The sequence below is a fragment of the Mobula hypostoma genome, chromosome 11 (genome assembly GCF_963921235.1).
Source record: "Mobula hypostoma chromosome 11, sMobHyp1.1, whole genome shotgun sequence".
NCBI classification, from domain to species: domain Eukaryota; kingdom Metazoa; phylum Chordata; class Chondrichthyes; order Myliobatiformes; family Myliobatidae; genus Mobula; species Mobula hypostoma.
The window spans coordinates 83615497-83637943 of NC_086107.1; the positions used below are offsets into that span (position 1 = coordinate 83615497).

The 22447-nt window shown below is 45.6% G+C and overlaps 1 protein-coding gene across 1 annotated transcript in view; it reads left to right on the forward strand.

Moving 5' to 3' along the window:
- The first annotated feature begins 19450 nt into the window (after nt 1–19450).
- LOC134354335 (perforin-1-like) overlaps nt 19451–22447 on the forward strand; it is a 46582-nt gene continuing 43585 nt past the window's right edge. Inside the window, exon 1 of the mRNA XM_063063270.1 lies at nt 19451–19510. The gene's annotated coding sequence lies outside the window, so the exon portion shown is untranslated. The remainder of the gene's footprint in view (nt 19511–22447) is intronic.

The following is a 22447-nucleotide window of genomic DNA, read 5'->3' on the forward strand; positions in this document are numbered from 1 at the left end:
TCCTGTCTATTGGAATCCTTTGAGGAGATTACAAGTAGGATAGATAAAGGGGATGCAGTGGATGTTGTATATTTGGACTTTCAAAAGGTCTTTGACAAGGTGCCACACATGAGGATGCTTACCAAGTTAAGAGCCCATAGTATTATAGGAAAGTTACTGGCATGGTTAGAGCATTGGCTGATTTGTAGGAGGCAGCGAGTGAGAATAAAAGGATCCTTTTGGCTGCCAGTGACTAGTGTTGTTCCGCAGGGATTGGTGTTGGGACCACTTCTTTTTATGCTGTATATTAATGATTTAGATGATGGAATAGATGGTTTTGTTGCCAAGTTTGCAGATGATACAAAAATTGATGGAGAGGCAGGTAGTGTTGAGGAAACAGGTAGGATGCAGAAGGACTTGGACAGATAGGAGAATGGGTAAGAAAGTGGCAAATGAAATATAATGTTGGAAAATACATGATCATTTGCTTTGGTAGTAGAAATAAATGTGCAGACTATTTTCTAAATGGACAGAAGATCCAAAGATCTGAGATGCAAAGGGACTTGGGAGTCCTCGTGCAGACCACCCTAAAGGTTAACTTGTAGGTAGAGTTGTTGGTGAAGAAGGCAAATGCAATGTTAGTATTCATTTTAAAAGGTCTAGAATACAAGAGCAGGGATGTGATGCTGAGGCTTTATAAGGCAATGGTGAGGCCTCACCTTGAGTATTGTGAACAGTTTTGGGCCCCTCATCTAAGAAAAGATGTGCTGGCATTGGAGAGGGTTCAGAGGAGGTTCACAAGGATGATTCTGTGAATGAAAGGGTTATATGAGGAACATTTGATGGCTCTGGGTCTGTACTTGCTGGAATTTAGTATGATTGGGGGGGGATCTCATTGAAACCTTTCACATGTTGAAAGGACTTGACAGAGTAGATGTGGAAAGGATGTTTCCCATGTGGGGGAGTCTAGGACAAGAGGGCACAGCCTCAGAATAGAGGGACATCCATTTAAACCAGCTGTGGAGAAATTTCTTTAGCCAGAGGGTAGTGAATTTGTGGAATTTATTACCACAGGCAGCAGTGGTGGCCTGGTCGTTGGGTGTATTTAAGGCAAAGCTTGATAGGTTCTTGATTGGACAGGTATCAAATGTTATGGGAAGAAAGCCGGGGAGTGGTGCTGAGGAGGGGAAAATAAGGATCAGCCACGATTAAATAGCAGAGCAGACACAATGGGCCAAATGGCCTAATTCTACTCCTATGTCTTAAGGTCTTTTTAGGGATATATAGGCATCCGTTAGTCTCGTGAGACCATGGGTTTGTGCGTTGGAAGGTTTCCAGGGCGCAGGCCTGGGCAAAGTTGTATGGAAGACCAACTGCAAGTCTCCCCTCTCCACGCGATCAATGTTGTCCAAGGGAAGGGCATTAGGACCCATACAGCTTGGCACCAGTATCGTCGCAAAGCAATGTGTGGTTAAGTGCCTTGCTCAAGGACACACACGCTGCCTCAGCCATGGCTCGAACTAGCGACCTTCAAATCATTAGACGAACGCTTTAACCACTTGGCCACGTGCCAGCACATTCCTTTTTAGCGATAAGCCCCTGTACGTTGGAGGGAACTCTGTGGAATAGGGGTAAAGACCTGTGGTTTAGGGGAAAGACCACGTGAATTGGTCAAAAACCCTGTAGATTGGGTGGTATCCCTGTAGGTTCAGAGTAAAACCATGTAGATTACGGGTAAATTCCTATAGATGGAGGGTAAAACCCTGTGGATTGGGGTAACACCCTGTAGTTTTGGTTAAACCTCTGTAGTTTTAGGGTAAAGCTCTGTGGATTGGCAGTAAACCTCAGTGGATTGGGGAAAATGATGGTAGATTGTGAGTAAAACCATGTAGATTAGATTAAAACCCTCTGATTTGGGCTAAAACGTAGATTGGGGTAAAGTCCTGTGGATTGGGGTAAGGTCCTATGGATTTGGGTTAAAACTGTAGTTTTGGGATAAAGATGTGGATTGGGGTAAACCCTGTAGATTGGCTATAAAGCCATGTAGATTGAGGTAAAGCCCTTGGATTTGGGGTGCAACACTGGATTGGGGTAATGCTCTGTGGATTGGGGTACAACACTATAGATTGGGGTAAATCACTATAGATTTGGGGTAAAACCTTTTGGATTGGGATAAAACCCTGTGGATTTGTGGGGCTGGAAATGGCACATTGTCTCCCAGGCAATCTTGACCCACTGCAATTTGCCTACTTCTGGAGCAGGTGAAATGCAGGCACCACCTCCCTGGCCCTACACTCATCTATGGAGCATCTGGATAGTAAAGACACCTATGTTAGACTACAAGCTTTGCTTCAATACTTTAATTCCAAACAAACTCCCTCTACAACTCCTGACCAGCAGACACAAAGATTGAGGACAAGCAGCAACACCTCCTCCATGATGACGACCACGCTTAGCGCTCTACTCTAACTCTGTCTACATGGTTGCAGATGACTCCAACCCCTCCCACAGAATGTCACTCCCTTCTCACCACACCTCTATCATATTAGCACAGTCCAGGCACCCTCCACTTTCTGTGCAAAAGCTTGCCTCTCATGGCTCCTTTGAACTTAACTCTCTCATCTTAAGTGCTTCCCTCAGATTCACTGATGTTCCCTGATACCTTGAACCTCTGGCTTTGGCAGTGTGTGCTACCCACCTGCTTCAATCATACCAGTGCCCAGGAAAAGTGTGGGGAGCTGCCTCAGTGACTAATGCCCAGTTGCACTTATCTCCACAGTGAGGAAGTGTTTTGGGAGGTTGGTGATGAAACTTATCAGCTACTGCCTGAGAGGCAACTTGGATCCTCTCCAATTTGCCAACTGGAGCAACAGATCCACGGCAGATGCCATCTCATTGGCTTTTCACGCAACTCTGCAACATCTGGACAGAAAAGATGCATACATCAGGATGCTTTTTATCGGTTACAGCTCAACATTTAATACCATGATCACCTCAAAACTAAACAAAAAACTCCAGGACCTTGGTCTTAATACCTCCTTGTGCAATTGGATCCTAGTTTTTCTCCCTTGTTTTCCCCGGTCAGTTCAGCTCCTCCATGATCTGCAGTAGCGCAGTTCACCACAAGTTTCTATGCGTAGCCCCCTGCTCTACTCGCTTTACACCTATGACTGTGTGGCTAAGCACAGCAGCAACACCATATTCAAATTTACTGATGACACCATTGTTGTGGGCTGCACCAAAGATGGTAATGACTCAGTTTTTAGGAGGAAGATTAAAAAATGTGGTGTCACAGCAACAGTCTCTCGCTCAATATCAGCAAGACCAAGGAACTGATTGTAGACTTCAGGAGGGGGAAACCAGAGGTTTATGAGCCTGTCCTCATTAGAGGTGGAGAGGATCAGTAACTAAATTCCTGGGTGTTACTATCTCAGAGGACCTGTCCTGGATCCATCATATAAATATATTTGCGATGAGAGCACGAGAGCACCTCTGCTTCCTCAGAACTCTGCAGAGGTTCGGCATGTCATCAAAAATCTTGGCAAATGTCTATACCTGTGTAGTGCAGGGTGTACTGACTGGCTGCATCATAGTTTGGTATGGAAACACCAATGCCTTTGAACAGAAAATCCTACAGAAGTTAGTGGATTCTGCCCAGTACATCACGGGGAAAACCCAACCATTGAGCACCTCTACTTGAAATGCTGTCATAGGAAAGCAACATCCATCATCAGAGATTCACACCATCCAGGCCGTGCTCTTTTATCACTGCTGCCATCAGGTAGAGGGTACATGAGCCTCAGGACTCACACTACCAGGTTCAAGAACAGTTACTACCCCTCAACCATCAGGCCCTTGAACAAAATGGGGTAACTACATTCACTTGCCCATCCACTGGGATGTTCCCATAACCAATGATCTCACTTTAAGGACACTTTATCTTGCTATTTCATGTTCTTGTTATTTATTACTATTTATTTATATTTGCATTTGCATAGTTTGTTGTTTTCTGCACTCTGGTTGATCTTTCATTGATCCCGTTTTAGTTACTATTTTGTAGATTTGCTGGGTATGCCCTCGGGAAGAAGAATCTCAGGGTTGTATGTGGTGACATAAATGGTCTCTGATAATAAAATTTACTTTGAAATTTAAACATTTCATTCCTGGGTAAAAGGTACTGGCTGTCTAATCTATCTGTACCTCTCATAATCTTATAAACCTCCATCATTTCCCCCCTTAGTGTCTGCCGTTCCAGAGAAACCAACCTACATATGTCCAATCTCTCCTTATAGCTCATGCCCTCTGTCCAGGTGGCATACCGGTGAACTTCTTCTACACCCTCTCCAAAACCCCCTCACCCTTCCTGTAATGGGTCGACCAGAACTAAATGCAGTTCTCCAGATGGGCCTGATCAGGGTTCTATAAAGCTGCAAGATAACTTCATGACTCTTGTACTCAATGTCCTGACAAATAGGGTAAGTGTTCTTTAATCTTCTCTACTACCCCATTACATTACAGCAGTACATGACGAATATTAACTACCTCAACATAAATTATGCAATAAAGTCAAGCATATTGACGTTTGTATATGTTGAGGGAAACATTGTCTGAGGTGGAATTATGGATTTTCAAGTTGGTTTAAGGCCTGTAGGCACTGGGAAAGAAGCAGTTATTGAAATCTGAAGTGTGGGTCTTCATCTCCTGCTGGTAGCATTGAAAAGAGTGCAGGGCCCAGTTGGTGGAGGTCCCTGATCATTGATGTTGCCTTCCTGGGATATCACCTTATATAGATGTTCCTGGAGGGTAGGGAGAGCTCTATCCCTTATGGAGCTGGCTGCAGAGTTCCACCACTTGCTGTACCCTCATGCATTCCTGTCGGTTGGAGTTCCCATATCATGCCGGGATGCAACTGGTCAGAATGCTCTCCACCGTCTGAGATGTAGAGCACTACAGCAGAGAAATAGGCCCTACAGCCCATAAAATCCATGCCAGCTTGATCTACCCAGACCGTATCCCTCCATACCCCTCCCGTCCATGTCCTGTCCAAGTTACAAGTGAACTGCATTCACCATCCACCACTCCCATCAGCAGGTCATTCCGCACTGGCGCCACTCGCTGCATGAAGAATTTCCTCCTCAGGTTCCCTTTAAATACTTCAACGTTCACCCTAAACCTTTGGCCTCGAGTTCTAGTCTCCGCCAACCTCAGAAGGAGAAGCCCTGCATGTACTTACTCTCCCTATTTATAATATTGTATACCTCATTAAGATCTCTCCTCATTCAAACTTTCCTTACAACTCAGGAACTCAAGTCTCAGCAACATATGTGTAAATTTTGTCTGCACTCTTCCGAGCTTATTGATATTGTTTCTGTAGGTAGGTGACCAGAAATGCACACAATACTCTGAATTGGGCCTCATCAATGTCTTATACGGTTTGAACATGACATCCCGTTTCCTGTACTCAACACTTTGATAAAGGCCTATGTGCCAAAAGACCCTTTTATGACACCATCCACAGAGGTGCCACTTTCAAGGTATGATGTGTCTCTATCCTAGATCACTTTGCGCTACCGCACTCCTCAGTGCTCTACCATTCACTGTGTAACTTCTACCATGGTGTGTCCTGTCAGTGTACATGTTTTGTCAGACACTGGACATGGTGCAGGCTGGGGCTTTCACTGAATGACCTCGGCTTGGTGTCCATCTATCTTAGCAGAGGGAGCAAGAGATGTGTTCAGGTAATAGGTCAAACTTAGAACATGAAGGGGTTGAACTGGGAGACTAAGAAGAGATGTTTAGATGGGGTGTGGGAGTTAGAAATGCTTGCATTAATTTTTCTTTTCGTATAGTGGATGAAGTTTAATCAATTGGAGTAGGGGTCCAAGTTCACAGCTCCCTGAGTGTGACTGTGCAGTTTAATAGGGCTGATTCAGAAGGCGTGTAGCATGCTTAGCCTCTTTGGCCAAGTAAGCAAGTTTAAGAGTTGAGAGATGACTTGCAGCTTCATATAGCTCTGGTCAGGTTGCCCCCGGAGTACTGCATTCAGTTCTGGCCATCCTGTTACAGGCGTGGGGGCTTTGGAACGGGTGCAGGATGCTGCCTGCTTTACGGGGGAGGGGGCATGAGCTATCAGGAGAGGTTGGACAAACCTGGGTTGTTTTCTCTGGATGGGAGGAGGCTGCGCGGAGATGCATGTTTGTAAGATTATGGGAGGAACAGATAGAGTAGGCAGGCAGTATCCCTTCCCCTACGGTTGAAATTTCTATTCCTAAAATTGGGATAGTTTTATCATGTGTGCTGAGCTGCAGTGAAATGGATGAGGTCAAATCATTTCACAGTGTATTGAGCTAAAACAATAACAATGCAGAATTAAGTGTAACAGCTGCAGAGAAAGAGCGGTACAGGTAAACGATAAGGCGCAAGATCATAACGTGGTAGATTGTGAGGTCGAATGTCCATTTTACAATCTAGGGGACATTCAAACAGCGGGGTAGAAGGTGGGACGTGTTTTTAGGCTCGATGGAAGGGGGAGGGGGGGAGGAGAGAGAAGGTCCGGGGTCGGCGAGGTCTTTGATTCTGCTGGCTGCTTTGCCGGGGCAGCAGGAAGTGCGGACGGGTTGGTTTCCGTGAATGTGCTGAGCCGTGTCCACAACTCTGTACGTGGTACGCATTTGAGATGGGAAATGGAAACCTCAGAGGAGATGTTTTACACCGATGGTGATGGGTGCCTGGAATGTGGAGGAGGGGGCAGATATGATAGAAGTGTTCAAGAGGCTCGTGGGCACCTGGATGTGCAGAGAATGCAGGGCAATGGACTGTGTAAGCAGAAAAGATTTGTTTAACTGTGTAGAGCGAGTGGGTACATTTGACTGGCAATTTAGTTTGGTACAACACGCTGGACCGTACTTGTAGATGTAGAGGGAGGTGTAGGGTTTCGTTGTCGTCAGGGGTAGTTCGGGGCTGAAGCCGGGATGTGATGCGGCGCAGGAGTCAGCTTTGAGTCAGCCGGATTTCACACCCGCTCTGAGTCAGAGCCCAAAGTCACCGGCTCAGCCAGGTTTCCGAGACCAAGGCCGGGGACAGATCTCACTCTTCACCGCTTCGAGTTTCCTGGGCGGGAACAACGTACGAGAGTGTGGGTACATCTGACCCCTGACTCTCGCCGGAACCTCGCCATAATGTGTATTTTTCACGTGAAGCCCTGTGCCTATGAGGCTGACGCAGGACTTCCATTACGCGTCATGTACATACATAACAGTTCACCTGAAAGTGAGCACAACTTTGAAACGTCCCCTCCATAGACGCTGCCTGACCTGCTGTGTTCATCCAGAATTTTGTTATTAGATTTCCAACAAATGCAGAACCTCGTGATCAGATCTAATCCCATTTATCTTCCCCTTATTCCTCCAAACATCTGCCCCCCCTCAGATTGTACCCCCACCCATACACAGGAGAGATTGACAGCGAGTGATTACCCCACTGTCCCCTCACGTTATGATGTGGGAAGGAACCGGGGGGAACCCCCCACGGTCACAGGGAGAGCGTCTGAACTACGCAGACACACACACACACACACACACACACACACACACACACACACACACACACACATAGACACACACATACAGACAGACACATACATACACTGACACACACACATAGACACACACTCACATACAGTCACACATACACACACACATAGACACACACATACACACATACACGGAAACACACACACACTCACAGACACACATAGACACACAATCACATACAGACACACACACTCACTCACAGACACACATAACTGATACACTCACAGACACAGACACACACACTCACATACAGATACACACACATACACTGACACACACACATAGACACACACTTACATACACACATACACCGAAACACACACACACTTACAGACACACATAGACACACAATCACATACAGACACACACACTCACTCACTCACAGACACACATAACTGATACACTCACAGACACAGACACACACTCACATACAGATACACACACATACACTGACACACACACTCACTCAGACACACATAGACACACACTCACATACAGATACACACACACTCACATACACAAATATATCGACACACACACCGACACACATAGACACACACTCACACACATATACACTGACACAGACACACACTAACAGACATACTCTCACATACAGACACACACACAGACACACACTCACATACACACACTCACATACACACATACACCGACACACATACACTCACATACAGACACACAAACATATACATTGACACACGTACACACACAGACAGACACACACACACTCACTCACAGACACACATACACCGATACACACACACACACCCACTCTCATAGACACACACTCACATACAGACACACACACACACACACACTCACATACACACACACACATACACACACACACACAGACACACACACACTCATAGATACACCTCACATAGAGACACACACACACACACACACACTCAGAGAGAGAGACACACACACACTCACAGACACACATAGACACACACTCACATACAGACACACATACACTCATACACAGACACACTAACATACAGACACACACTTACACATTCACATACACACATACACTGACACACACACACAGACACATAGAAACACACTCACATACAGACACACAGACACACTCACATACACACATACACTGACACACACATAGACACACTCACATACAGACACACACCAACACACTCACAGACACACACTCACAGACACACTCACATACACAGACACACATAGACACACACTCGCATACAGACACACACACATACACTGACACACACACACGCAAATAGACACACACACACTCACTCACTCACTCACAGACACACATAGACACACACTCACATACACACACACTCAGAGATACAGACACACACACATACACTGACACACACAGACAGACACACATACACTCACATACAGACCATAGAAAACCATAGAACCATAGAAACTGCAGCACAGAAACAGGCCCTTTGGCCCTTCTTGGCTGTGCCGAACCATTTTCTGCCTAGTCCCACTGACCTGCACACAGACCATATCCCTCCATACACCTCCCATCCATGTATCTGTCCAATGTATTTTTAAATGTTAAAAAAAACCCACATTTACCACCTCTTCTGGCAGCTCATTCCATACTCCCACCACTCTCTGTGTGAAGAAGCCCCCCCTAATGTTCCCTTTAAACTTTTCCCCCCTCACCCTTAACCCATGTCCTCTGGTTTTTTTCTCCCCTAGCCTCAGTGGAAAAAGCCTGCTTGCATTCACTCTATCTATACCCATCATAATTTTATATACCTCTATCAAATCTCCCCTCATTCTTCTACGCTCCAGGGAATAAAGTCCTAACCTATTCAACCTTTCTCTGTAACTGAGTTTCTCAAGTCCTGGCAACATCCTTGTAAACCTTCTCTGCACTCTTTCAACCTTATTTATATCCATCCTGTAATTTGGTGACCAAAACTGAACACAATACTCCAGATTCAGCCTCACCAATGCCTTATACAACCTCATCATAATATTCCAGCTCTTATACTCAATACTTCGATTAATAAAGGCCAATGTACCAAAAGCTCTCTTTACGACCCTATCTACCTGTGATAACACTTTTAGGGAATTTTGTATCTGTATTCCCAGATCCCTCTGTTCCACTGCATTCCTCAGTGCCTTACCATTAACCCTGTATGTTCTACGTTGGTTTGTCCTTCCAACGTGCAATACCTCACACTTGTCAGTATTAAACTCCATCTGCCATTTTTCAGCCCATTTTTCCAGCTGGTCCAAGTCCCTCTGCAGGCTCTGAAAACCTTCCTCACTGTCTACTACACCTCCAATCTTTGTATCATCAGCAAACTTGCTGATCCAATTTACCACATTATCATCTAGATCATTAATATAGATGACAAATAACAATGCACCCAGCACTGATCCCTGTGGCACACCACTAGTCACAGGCCTCCACTCAGAGAAACAATTCTCTACCACCACTCTCTGGCTTCTTCCATCGAGCCAATGTCTAATCCAATTTACCACCTCTCCATGTATACATAGTGACTGAATTTTCCTAACTAACCTCCCATGCGGGACCTTGTCAAAGGCCTTACTGAAGTCCATGTAGACAATATCCACTGCCTTCCCTTCATCCACTTTCCTGGTAACCTCCTAGACAAACTCCAACAGATTGGTCAAACATGACCTACCACGCACAAAGCCATGTTGACTCTCCCTAATAAGCCCCTGTCTATCCAAATGCTTGTAGATTCTGTCTCTTAGTACTCCCTCCAATAACTTACCTACTACTGACGTTAAACTCACCGGCCTATAATTTCCCGGATTACTTTTTGATCCTTTTTTAAATAACAGAACAACATGAGCCACTCTCCAATCCTCCGGCACTTCACCCGTAGACAGCGACACTTTAAATATTTCTGCCAGGGCCCCTGCAATTTCAACACTAGTCTCCTTCAAGGTCCGAGGGAACACCCTGTCAGGTCCCAGGGATTTATCCACTTTAATTTTCCTCAAGGCAGCAAGCACCTCCTCCTTTTCAATCTGTACAGTTTCCATGGTCTCACTACTTGATTCTCTCAATTCCATAGATTTCATGCCAGCTTCCTTAGTAAATACAGACGCAAAAAACCTATTTAAGATCTCCCCCATTTCCTTTGGTTCCGCACAAAGCCGACCACTCTGATCTTCATGAGGACCAATTTTATCCCTTACAATCCTTTTGCTCTTAATATACTTGTAAAAGCTCTTTGGATTATCCTTCACTTTGACTGCCAAGGCAACCTCATGTCTTCTTTTAGCCCTCCTGATTTCCTTCTTAAGTATTTTCTTGCACTTCTTATACTCCTCAAGCACCTGATTTACCCCCTGTTTCCTATACATTTCATACAACTCCCTCTTCTTTTTTATCAGAGTTGCAATATCCCTTGAGAACCAAGGTTCCTTATTCCTATTCAATTTGCCTTTAATCCTGACAGGAACATACAAACTCTGCACTCTCAAAATTTCCCCTTTGAAGGCTTCCCACCTACCAATCACATCTTTGCCAGAGAACAACCTGTCCCAATCCACGCTTTTTAGATCCTTTCTCATTTCTTCAAATTTGGCCTTCTTCCAGTTCAGAACCTCAACCCTAGGACCAGATCTATCCTTGTCCATGATCAAATTGAAACTAATGGTGTTATGATCACTGGAACCAAAGTGCTCCCCTACACAGACTTCGGTCACTTGCCCTAATTTGTTTCCTAACAGGAGATCCAATATTGCATCCCCTCTAGTTGGTCCCTCTATATATTGATTTAGAAAACTTTCCTGAACACATTTTACAAACTCTAAACCATCTAGACCCCTAACAGTATGGGAGTCCCAATCAATGTATGGAAAATTAAAATCCCCTACCACCACAACTTTATGTTTCCCGCAGTTGCCTGCTATCCCTCTGCAGACACACAAACATATACACTGACACACGTACACACACAGACAGACACACTCACTGACACACATACACCAACACACATACACACACACTCACAGACACACACTCACATACAGACACACACACACATACACTCACATACACATACACACACACATAGACACACACTCACATACACACACGCACTCACAGACACACATAGACACACACTCAGATAGAGACACACACACACTCACATAGAGAGAGAGAGACACACACACACTCACATACACAAACACACACTCACAGACACACATAGACACACACTCACATACAGACACACAAACATACACTCATACACAGACACACACTCACATACAGACACACACTCACACACACATTCACATACACACATACACTGACACACACACAGACACACATAGAAACACACTCACATACAGACACACACACACACAGACACACACTCACATACACACATACACCGACACACACATAGACACACACTCACAGACACACTTAGACACACACGCACACACTCACTCACTCACAGACACACACTCACATACAGACACACACAAACACACTCACATACACCAACACACTCACAGACACACATAGACACACACTCACATACAGACACACACACAGACACACATAGACAAACACACACACAGACACACACTCACACACACATTCACATACACACATACACTGACACACACACACAGACACACATAGACACACACTCACATACACCAACACACTCACAGACACACATAGACACACACTCACATACAGGCACACATACACTCACTAACAGACACACATACACTGACACACAAACACACGCACAGACACACATTCACATACTCTGACACACTCACAGACACACACACATACACTGACACACACACAGACAGACACACACACATACACTCACTCACAGACACACATACACCGACACACAAACACACTCACATACACAAACATGCACACACACATACACTCACATACACACACACACATTCACAGACACACATAGACACATACTCACATAGAGGCAAACACACACATACACTGACACACACACATAGATACACACTCACATACGCCGACACACATAGACACACACACACTCACTCACTCACTCACAGACACACATAGACACCAACTCACATATAGACACACACACATACTCACAAACACACTTAGACACACACGCACACACTCACTCACTCACAGACACACATAGACACACACTCACATACAGACACACACACTTACACTGACACACATACATAGATACACACTCACATGCAGACACACACATACACTGACAGACACACACACACACACACAGACAGACAGACACACACATACACCCACTCACAGACACACATACACCGACACACAAACACACTCGCAGACACACACTTACACTGACACACTCACAGGCACACGTAGACACACACTCGCAAATAGACACACAAACACATACATGCACTGACACACATACTCACAAACACACTTGGGTACACACGCACACACTTACTCACACACATTCACATACTCTGACACACTCACAGACACACATAGACACACACACATACACTGACACACACACAGACAGACACACACACATACACTCACTCACAGACACACATACACCGACACACAAACACACTCACAGACACACACTCACATACACAGACACGCACACACACATACACTCACATACACACACACACTCACAGACACACATAGGCACATACTCACATAGAGGCAAACACACACATACACTGACACACACACATAGATACACACTCACATACGCCGACACACATAGACACACACACACACTCACTCACTCACTCACAGACACACATAGACACCAACTCACATATAGACACACACAAACTCACAAACACACTTAGACACACACGCACACACTCACTCACTCACAGACACACATAGATACACACTCACATACAGACACACACACTTACACTGACACACATACATAGATACACACTCACATGCAGACACACACATACACTGACAGACACACACACACACACACAGACAGACAGACACACACATACACCCACTCACAGACACACATACACCGACACACAAACACACTCGCAGACACACACTTACACTGACACACTCACAGACACACGTAGACACACACTCGCAAATAGACACACAAACACATACATGCACTGACACACATACTCACAAACACACTTGGGTACACACGCACACACTTACTCACACACATTCACATACTCTGACACACTCACAGACACACATAGACACACACACATACACTGACACACACACAGACAGACACACACACATACACTCACTCACAGATACACATACACCGACACACAAACACACTCACAGACATACACTTACATACACTGACACACTCACAGACACACGTAGACACACACTTGCAAATAGACACACAAACACATACATGCACTGACACACATACTCACAAACACACTTGGGTACACACGCACACACTCACTCACTCACACACACGCACAGACACACATTCACATACTCTGACACACTCACAGACACACATAGACACACATACATACACTGACACACACAGAGACAGACACACACACATACACTCACTCACAGACACACATACACCGACACACACACTCGCAGACACACACTCACATACACAGACACGCACACACACATACACTCACATACACACACACTCACACACATAGACACACACTCACATACAGGCAAACACACACATACACTGACACACACACAGACAGACACACACACATACACTCACTCACAGACACACATACACCGACACACAAACACACTCACAGACACACACTCACATACACAAACATGCACACACACATACACTCACATACACACACACACTCACAGACACACATAGACACATACTCACATAGAGGCAAACACACACATACACTGACACACACACATAGATACACACTCACATACGCCGACACACATAGACACACACACACACACACTCACTCACTCACAGACACACATAGACACCAACTCACATATAGACGCACACACATACTCACAAACACACTTAGACACACACACACACTCACTCACTCACAGACACACATAGACACACACTCACATACAGACACACACACATACACTGACACACACACATACACACACATACACTCACTCACAGACACACATACACCGACACACACATACTCATAGACACACACTCACATACAGACACACACACACTTACACTGACACACACACATAGATACACACTCACATGCAGACACACACATACACTGACAGACACACAACACACATACACCCACTCACAGATACACATACACCGACACACAAACACACTCACAGACATACACTTACATACACTGACACACTCACAGACACACGTAGACACACACTTGCAAATAGACACACAAACACATACATGCACTGACACACATACTCACAAACACACTTGGGTACACACGCACACACTCACTCACACACACGCACAGACACACATTCACATACTCTAACACACTCACAGACACACATAGACACACACACATACACTGACACACACAGACAGACACACACATACACTCACTCACAGACACACATACACCGACACACACACTCGCAGACACACACTCACACTCGCAGACACGCACACACACATACACTCACATACACACACACTCACAGACGCACATAGACACACACTCACATACAGGCAAACACACACATACACTGACACACTCACATACAGGCAAACACACACATACACTGACACACACACATAGACACACACACACACACTCACTCACTCACTCACAGACACACATAGACACACACTCACATACAGACACACACATACACTGACACACACACGTACACACACAGACAGACACACACACATACACTCACTCACAGACACACATACTCATAAACCCACACTCACATACAGACACACACACACTTACACTGACACACACACATTGATACACACTCACATACAGACACACACACACATACACTGACACACACACACATACATGGATACACACTCACATACACACATACAATGACACACTCACAGACACACATACAATGACACACTCACAGACACACATAGACACACACTCATATACAGACACACACACATACACACACAGACACACACTCACATACACACATACACACATACAACGACACACTCACAGACACACATAGACACACACTCACATACACAGACACACTCACATACACACACACACTCACAGACACATACTCTCATACAGACACACACACACATAGACACACAGTCACATACAGACACACACATATGCACTCACGTACAGACACATACACACATATACACACACTCACATACACACACACATACACTCACACACACAGATACACTCACATACACCAACACACACACACACACACTCAGAGACACACATAGACACACACAATACACTCACATGCACCGACACACACACACACACTCACAGACACACACTCACATACACAGACACACAGACACACACACACACACACTCACAGAATACACACACATACACACACACTTACACATACACTCACACACACACAGACTCACACAGACACACACTCGCATACACAGACACGCACACACACTCACAACACAGACAGACACATGCACTCAGATATACACACGCACAGTCATATATAGATACACACTCACACATACACAGATACACACATTCACATACACAGACACACATACGCTCACACATACACACTGAGTTACACTGAATATGCACTATTTCTATTTTGTGTCTTACTTCATGTTGCCATTCGCACGAGGTGCGGGGATGGAAGGTGGTGATTTTCCTTGAATGGGTTCCATGGTGTTTCTTTGTATTGTGGCTGTCTGTGGGAAGCTGAATGTCCGGTTTGTTTCCTGTAAGCATACTTTGATAATAAATGTACTTTGAACCGCGGTTCCCGGAGCTATGAGGCAGCAACACTGCTAGTCTTGCTACTCTATCGATTCAAAAGCAAGACTCTCAGAGTGTAATCGACAGATGAAGGGTGGGGGATTTAAAACTGAGGTGTGTGGTGTCGCAACAAACTTGCTCTCACCGTCAGCAAGACCAACCAACTGACCATGGACGTGCCTGCCTCTCATTACTACCATCAGGACCATCGGGAACGTGCCTGCCCCTCATTACTACCATCAGGACCATCGGGAACGTGCCTGCCCCTCATTACTACCATCAGGACCATCGGGAACGTGCCTGCCTCTCATTACTACCATCAGGGGCAGCCTGAAGACACATACCGAACGTTTTATGATTATTGTGAATATGAGGACCCGCAGTCTCCTTTTATTGTCATTTAGTAATGCATGCATTGAGAAATGATAAAAATGTTTTCCACAATGATATCACGAGAACACATGGCAAACCAACTTAAAAACTAAAACCAACATAATTATAACATATAGTTACAACAGTGCAAAGCAATACTGTAATTTGATAAGAACAGACCACGGCACAGTAAAGGTCTCAGAGTCTCTCAAAATCCCATCATCTCATGCAGACGGTAAACCCATGTGTGCATGTGTGAGTGTATGTGTTTATATGTGTGTGTGTGTGTATATGTGTGAGTGTATGTGTGTCTGTGAGTGTGTGTGTGTCTGTGAGTGTATGTGTGTGTGTGTGTCTGTGAGTGTGTGTGTGTCGGTGTATGTGAGTGTATGTCTATGTGTGTGAGTGTGTGTGTCTGTGTATGTGTGTGTGGGTGTGTGCCTGTGTATGTGTGTGTCTGTGAGTGTGTGTGTCAGTGTATGTGAGTGTGTGTCTATGTGTCTGAGTGTGTGTGTGTGTGTCGGTGTATGTGAGGGTGTGTGTCTGTGTATGTGAGTGTGTGTCTATGTGTGTCTGTGAGTGTGTGTGTGTGTGGGTGTATGTGTCTGTCGGTGTATGTGAGTGTGTGTGTGTGTGGGTGTATGTGTCTGTCGGTGTATGTGAGTGTGTGTGTGTGTGTGTGTCAGTGAGTGTGTGTCGGTGTATGTGTCTGTGTATGTGAGTTTGTGTCTATGTGTGTGTGTGTCTGTATGTATGTGAGTGTGTGTCTATGTGTGTCTGTGAGTGTGTGTGTGTGTGTGTGTCTGTGAGTGAGTGAGTGTGTGTCGGTGTATGTGAGTGTATGTGTGTGTCTGCGTAGTCCAGACGCTCTCCCTGTGACCAGGAGGGTTTTCCCCTGTTTTAGGAACAGCTTCTTCCCCATGCACCATCAGATTTCTTAATGAACAGTGAATACTACCTTTTCATTCATCCTTTGTATTATTTATTGTTTTTTTTAATGTCTTGCACTATACTGCTGCATTTTCATAGCCTGGCCTGCTATGTTCCTCCAGCATTTTGTGTGTGTTGCTCTGGATTTCCAGCATCTGCAGAATCTCTGGTGTTTGTAAAAGAGGGGATGTTACGTTGCAATTGTACAAGACATGGCTGAGACCACTCTTAGAGTATTGTATTCAGTTTTGTCACCCTGCTATAAGATAGACTTATCAAACTGGAATGGATGCAGAAAGGATTTACAAGGATGTTGGCAGAACTTAGCACAATGCTATTAATGCTTGGGGCATCCCAAAGTTTTGAGTTCAATTCTGGTGCCATTCTATCAGGAGTCTCTATACGTGCTCCCTGTGGGATGCATGGGGTTTCTCCGATTTTCTTCCACAGTTCAAAGATGTACTGGGTAGGTTAATTGGTCATTGTAAGTTGCTTCTGTTTGGGGATATTCTGGAATTAGGGCATATAACAAATATTAACTTCAGCAACCAATCTTTAGACCTGAACATGGATTGTAGATTAAATTTAAAACGCAGCCCTGGACAATAGTGTCCTGAAGCTGTGGATGTGAGTTAATTGAAAACCAGACGATGCTGATTAGCATTCATTTGTGTATCTGGAGTGTGGGTGCAAAGAAGGAGTTGTGAAAACTATATGTAATTCAAAGGAAGCACTGCAGATACATTGTAACAATAGAATTGTCCTTTGATCTTTAGCATAAAAATGCCATGTAATATTGGTTCAAGCAGGCCTCTTCCTCCAGAGCCTGTCTCATTTTGTTGAATAAAAAACTACTTTTATACCTACCAGGTGCATCTCTCCAGTGACTTTGTTTACGTTTCAACAGTCATGTGATTAGGTTTTGTTCAATTGGGTATGTTGGAGTTGTATGGCTCATAGAGCTGGACAGGCTGACTCTGCTCTGTGTCATTAAAACTCAAGGACTGAGTTAGAAGGAGAGGCTGATCCTTTATTCCTTGGAGGAGATAGAGGAGAGAGCTTAGAGAGGCATATTAAAATATGAGGGGCGTAGATAGGGTGAATGCACACAGGCATTTTCTCCAGGGTTGGGGTATCAAGAACCAAATACACAGGTTTAAAGTGAGAGTGGGGAGATTAAATGGGGAGATTAAATAGGGACCTGAGGGGCAGCTTTTCACCCAGGGGGTCATCCAACCGTAGATTGAGCTGCCAGAACAAGTGGTTGAGCAGGTACATTAACAATGTTTAAAAGGCACTTGCAGAGGCACATGGACAGGAAAGATTTAGAGGGAAACGGGCCAGTGGGAGGAGATGAGATGAAAATTTTCAGTCAGCATTGACCAGTTGGGCTGAACGGCCTGTTTTCTTGCTGTTGAAATGACTGTCTCCTAAGCCAATAAGTTGAGGCCTTTGACGTTAATAGCATGCCTGTAACCACAGAGCACATATCACACACAGGTGGTGGCCAGCGGAAGTCACACACTAAAGGTTGCCACAGGAAACCCCGGAGGGAGGGGGATTGTGTGAAAGGACGGCACAGTTCTTCAACCTACAGTTGTCACCAGTGGATAAGCAGATCACTGTTGTGTCTGAGCCGAACTGTCGGACTGTATCTCAAAGGGGAGGTGAGTCGTTTGCTTTGTTCTTACCCTAGCCAGAACCCTCTGTCCCACAGAGAGGTGCAGTGGGAGAGATTGTCCTAGGAAGCTGGAGGAGGGAGGGAAAGAGGGAGCAAGGGATGGAGTGAGTAGGAGAAGGGAGGGAGGGGGGAGAGAGAGAAGAAACGAGAGAGAGTGAGGAAGAGAGAGAGAGAGAGAAAGAGCAGAATTACCAGGAAGCAATTAAATCTCTAGTCTGAAGTGGAGGTTTAACCTCAACGCACATCAGCTCTTCCGATCTTTGCTGGTCTCACAAACCACGCCAATTGTTCCATTCCAACTCCCATATCGCTTCTCTCAGCTCTCTTCCCCACCCTTTATCCCCAATTCCCCTCGCTCTCTTTCCCCCTTCTCTCCTTTCCCCATCTCGTTCCCTCCGTTTTGCTCTTTCAAACACACACACTCCTCTCCCCCTCCATCTTGCTGTCACCCTGTCCATCTCTACTCCCTCTCATTCTCTTTTCTTTCCCCATCTCTCACTCTCCCCTTCCCTCTCCTGAGTCTACTCTTCCCCAATCTCTCTCTCCCTTCACCCCCTATGCTATTCCTCCTCACCTCTCTTTCTCCCCCTCTCTCACACTTCTCACTCCCACCCTTTCTCGACCCCTCTCTCTCTAGCTCCCTTCCCTAACACTCCCTACATCTTTCTCCCCCCTCTCTTCCTCCCCAGCCCCCACCTTTCCAGCTCTTCCCCGTCTCTTACTCTCCCACCTCCTTTCCCTCCCTCTCTCTTCACCCCTTCTCGCTCTCCCTGCCTCGCTCTTCCCTTGTTCTCTCACTCCCCCATCACTTCCACCTCTTCTCTCTTCCCCCCCAGCAGGAATGTCACAGCTCTGTGGAAATTGTGGTGGTTCCTCTGTCGTCCACAGTTCGTGTCACAGTTAGAAACCAGGACTCCAAAATCACTCAGCCTTTGGTTCCTGACATTGAATGTGGTCACTGGTGAGACAGACAAAGAGATGGAGAGAGAGAGGGGGAGAGAGACAGGGAGGAGAGAGAGAGGGAGAGAGACAGTGAGAGAGAGAGAGAGAAAGAGAGAGATGGACACAGGAAGGAGAGAGAGACACACACACACAGGGAGGAAAGAGAGAGAGAGAGGGAGAGAGACAGTGAGAGAGAGAGAGAGACGGACACAGGGAGGAGAGAGAGACAGAGAGACAGTGAGAGATGGAGAGAGAGAGGGGGAGAGAGACAGGGAGGAGAGAGAGAGAGAGAGAGACAGACACAGGGAGGAGAGAGAGAGGGAGAGAGAGACAGAGAGAGAGAGGGAGATAACAGGTGGTGGAGAGAGTGGAATCGAAGAGGGAGCAGGGAGTGAGAGGAAGAAGGGTAAAGCAGTGCGGGAGAAGGAGGGAGAGAAGGGAAAGAAAGGGAGAACTGGCGAATTCTGTGAAGGTGAAGCGATAGCTGAGGTTTTGGGTTGATAACCTGCATCAGGGCCGCAAGTGTAGAGGGTGAGGCAGCCAATGCACAGAAGGACAGATGCAGGCTGGCTGGTGGAATTAGGTGAGACGGGAATGGTGGGCAACGTGGAGCTAGTTGGGGGAGGGCTGGGTTCTGGTGTTGATACAGGTTGATTGATGAAACTAGCTAAGTGAGAGATAATGCATAGTTGGAAGAGGGAGGAAAGAGGTGGAGATGGGAGAAGGGTGAAGAGCTCTGGATGGACTGATAGCTGGCAGATGGAATCAAATGTGAGAGAATAATGTGTGAGTAAGATGGGAGGCGTGCTGAACAAAGGGAGATTAAACCCAGAGGACCGTTAGGAGTTGGGAAAGAACATGGAGCATTACAGCATAGTACAGACCCTCTGGCCCATGATATTATGCCAAGCCTTCAACCTACTCCAAGATTAATCTAACCATTCTCTCTCACACAGCCCTCCACTTTCCTTTCATCCATATGCCTATCTAAGTGTCTCTTAAATGTCCCTAAAGTATCTTCCTTCTACCACCACCCCCGGCAGTACGTTACATGCACCCACCACTCCCTGTCTGAAACAATTTATCTCAGATGTAGCTCTATCTTTTTCTCCAATTGCCTTAAAAGTATGTTCTCTTGTAATAGTTATCAGCCATTAATCTCTGTCCACTCTATCAGTGCCTCTCATCATCTTATACATCTCTATCAAGTCACCTCTTATCTTCCTTCACTCCAAAGAGAAAAGCCCTGGCTCGCTCAACCTTTCCTCACAGGACATGCTCTCTAATCCAGGCAGCATTAAGGTAAATCTCCCCTGTACCCCGTCTAAAGTTTCCACATCCTTCCTATAAAGAGGTGACTAGAACTGAACATGATACTCAAAGTGTGGTCTAACCAAGGCTTTATAGAGCTGGGGCACTGAGAGGAACACAGGGCGTGTGGGTTATCTGAGACCAGGAACGTCACTGTTCATACCACTGAGTTGTAGATGACCCAAATGGATAAACGATGGCAGTGGAGAAGTGGAGGGCAGGGAGGATTCGATGCCAAAATTGGACACAGTTGGTGTGGAGATCTCAATGTTTCTCCCAATAACGGTGAGGCTTTCTTCCTGGATGTCCCTCTCACATTGCAGAGACATGCAGGTGGTTAATTTACTATTGTAAAGTGTTCTTTGGTGTAGAGCAGTGGCAATATTGAGAGGTATTTCTGACGGTTAATTTGTGGAGACAGAGGGAGCACAGGAGATTCTGCAGAAGCTGGAAGTCTTGTGTAACTCAACAGGCCGGGCAGCATCTATGGAGGGAAATAAGCCGTTGACGTTTTGGGTTGAGACTCTTCATCAGGGTTGACGGAATCCTGCGATTGCTCTGTTAGAAGCCAGAATTAACCAGACAGACTGAATGGCCTAGCACACAGAATCAGAACCGGGGTTAATATCACTGGCATATCTCATGAAATTTGTTAGCTTTGCGGTGGCAG